This window comes from Diorhabda carinulata, chromosome X (assembly GCF_026250575.1).
Source record: "Diorhabda carinulata isolate Delta chromosome X, icDioCari1.1, whole genome shotgun sequence".
NCBI classification, from domain to species: Eukaryota; Metazoa; Arthropoda; class Insecta; order Coleoptera; family Chrysomelidae; genus Diorhabda; species Diorhabda carinulata.
Window position 1 is genome coordinate 56,467,664 of NC_079472.1, and position 2,833 is coordinate 56,470,496.

At 31.1% G+C, this 2,833-nt stretch overlaps 1 non-coding gene across 1 annotated transcript; it reads left to right on the top strand.

Moving 5' to 3' along the window:
• The first annotated feature begins 2,166 nt into the window (after positions 1 to 2,166).
• On the top strand, positions 2,167 to 2,246 carry Trnai-gau (transfer RNA isoleucine (anticodon GAU)). The gene is given in 2 exon segments: positions 2,167 to 2,204; positions 2,211 to 2,246. It is a non-coding gene; the product is annotated as a tRNA-Ile (tRNA).
• The last annotated feature ends 587 nt before the right edge of the window (positions 2,247 to 2,833 follow it).

A 2,833-nucleotide genomic window follows, 5' to 3' on the forward strand; every position in this document is an offset into this window, starting at 1 on the left:
AATGATAAAAATCGATGGAAAGTATGACAGTCCTATTCAGTATGAAACTTTAGCCCTTCAAACGCATGCACCTGTTTCTACAAACGGCATTTCTAATAATTTGGAAGTGAACAGGTTCAAGCGATAAAATACTACCTTGTATTACATTTTAATTATGAATGCAACAATGAACTTCACCCATTAAAGTTCGAACTTCTTCTTTTCAAAGTATTAATGTTAGGAAAATAACAAAGTTTGATCATTCAAGACTACTTTCAATTAATCACTTCTACATGTTTCCAAGTCATCCTGAAATTATAAAGGTTTTTCTTTTTTCATTTCAGATGAATGACCAAATCGGTCGGTGTATATACATCATTATGTAATCATAAATATTGAATTAACAAACAAATGTAAGTACAATTGTCACTTTCATATAGTCGTGAAATTGCTTTCGTAATTTAAATCGCAATTAGAGCACAATAAAAATTATTCTCCCTTTACTATTAAGCCGGTGCTACACGATTTAAAATAAACTTGATGATACTTCGATTTTTCATACAAAACACGTAATATTCAAAGTAAGTCTTCTTTATATGTGCATCTAGTCATTTTATACGTGTACTCCCTCTTCTTCTTTTTGCGCTTCCTCTACTTGTTAGTTGATCTCTGCCTGACTATATAACCTTTTAATCTCTGCATTCGTTCTTCTTCTTCTTCATTCATCTTGTTCCACTCATATCCCTCCAAAAATACTCCTTTTTCCCAAGCATTTAGCCTGTTTTCTTTTTTCTTAATCATGACCCAGCATTCATTACCATATAACTTTTGTAAATAATTAGCTCCGCTACCTTTTAGATACCTTTGAAACTTAATAGGTTTCCTAGTGCTCCAGTTGTTTTATCACCTCTTGCCAATCTCTTGTCGAATTCTTTAATTACGTACTCTTTAGTTGTTATCGTCACTCCCAGGTATTCAAATTCTTATACTCTATTGAACCGAGAAATTCCTTGTTTTACTCTGTTGTGATATTCAATTGGTTGTCACTTAAAAATCCGTTACCTATTTCCATATATTTGGTCTTATATTGGTTGACACGTGGGTCATATATTTTTGCTGTCTTTTCAAATAGTAGAAACATTTTTTGTATACCCTTGAGAATCACCTCTAGTAGAAAATTTAACAACACTTTTGATAACGGGTCGCACTGTTTTAAGCCTTATTCTGTTTGTAATTTTCCGGATACCTTCTATGGTTACTATGTTTTAGGTTATGCTTAGTGTCATTTTGACCAATCGTATCAATTTCTTAGGTATTCCAAGTTTTACTAGAGCTTGGTACAGGTGTTTACTTAATATTGAATCATATATTATGTCTGTTTAAAGTCGATAAATTATAGCTTTAACTGTAGTCTATGCTTTTAGCTATTTTGTTGTTGTGTGTTGTTTTTAATACAAAAATTTTATCGCTAATTGATCTATCTTTTTTAAACCCGCCTTGATATTTGGAGGTATGGTGGTTTAAGCCACTCTTGTAAATTATTAATTATTGGGACATCTTCTTCATAACAAGCCTAGTGATCATTCTCGTTATGAGGACTTGTTTAAAGTACGATGTCGTCTTTCTCATCAAACCACTCAAGAGTCGTCTCTATCTAGCTCACAGAGTATATAAAAATGTTGATAAAAAACTTATTCAATAATTGTTACAATTTAATTTACGCTTAATGAACAATTTTCTAATGTACGACTTAATGAAAATTGTAATAAGAGATGAACAATAAATATTTGTTAGCTACTAATAAATATTATTTCACTGTTAATAAATTTATTAACAGTTCATTATTTTTTAAGCAATGTATTCAAGATTCTTCTTGAAAAATTAACATTTGTGAACCAATTAAAATCATTTTGGTTTCAAAAGAACTACGTAGCTTTGCTCTCAGCTCCTCCCCCGTCAAGTGAATCAGCGTAGTAATTAAAACTTTTCCCCCCTGAAATTTTTTATCGACTGATTAATTTTTTACTATGATCTTGACATATTTCGGATGGAATGAGCTTTGATACATAATTTTGGTGATAGTATGTCGAATTAACACTGATATTTTTAATTTGTAAACTAAACTTTTATCTTTTTAAAAATAATCAACATCGTATTTCACCGGGCTCCTGCACAACTCTTGTATATGGCTCGTTAGCTCAGTTGGTTAGAGCACCACACTGATTGTATCGCCGTGGAGGTCGTAGGTTCGAATCCTACATGAGTCAGAAATTATTTTACATTTTATTACCTTCATAAATAACATTGAGAGTTTTTTGGAACATTTTTTTCAAAAAAATACGCTGTTATTGGCGTTTCGTCCGTACGTCTACCTGTAGCACCGATATATCCTCACTCCACTTCTAGCGAGCTCGGTTTTTTGCATTTAATTCATGTATAGGTGTAGATGTGCCGAAGCGGAAGAAATTTTGACTTTTATTAAATTAATCAAAAGGTGAGCCCATTATTTCTATTTGTCGAATGACATGAATTGACGTCAATATATATCATAAAACATCGTTCAACATCAAATGTCAATAGACGTCAATTCATGTCATTCGATGTCATTTTCAATTTCATAAATCGATTATTATAAGAATTGTCAAGAAATAATAGGGAAAAAATTATTAAATAAATGAAATTATTGATATTTATCTTGTTTGATTTTCCATGGAAACTTTCTTTTATAAATTAATATTTTCCATTATATTTACTGATTGCTAGCGATAAAAAATGCGCTATAATCTCCCGCACCGCCTTGTTTTCTGTAAATGTCGTTCAAAATAATTTTTTTAATATTGACTAAGGAAAAGTG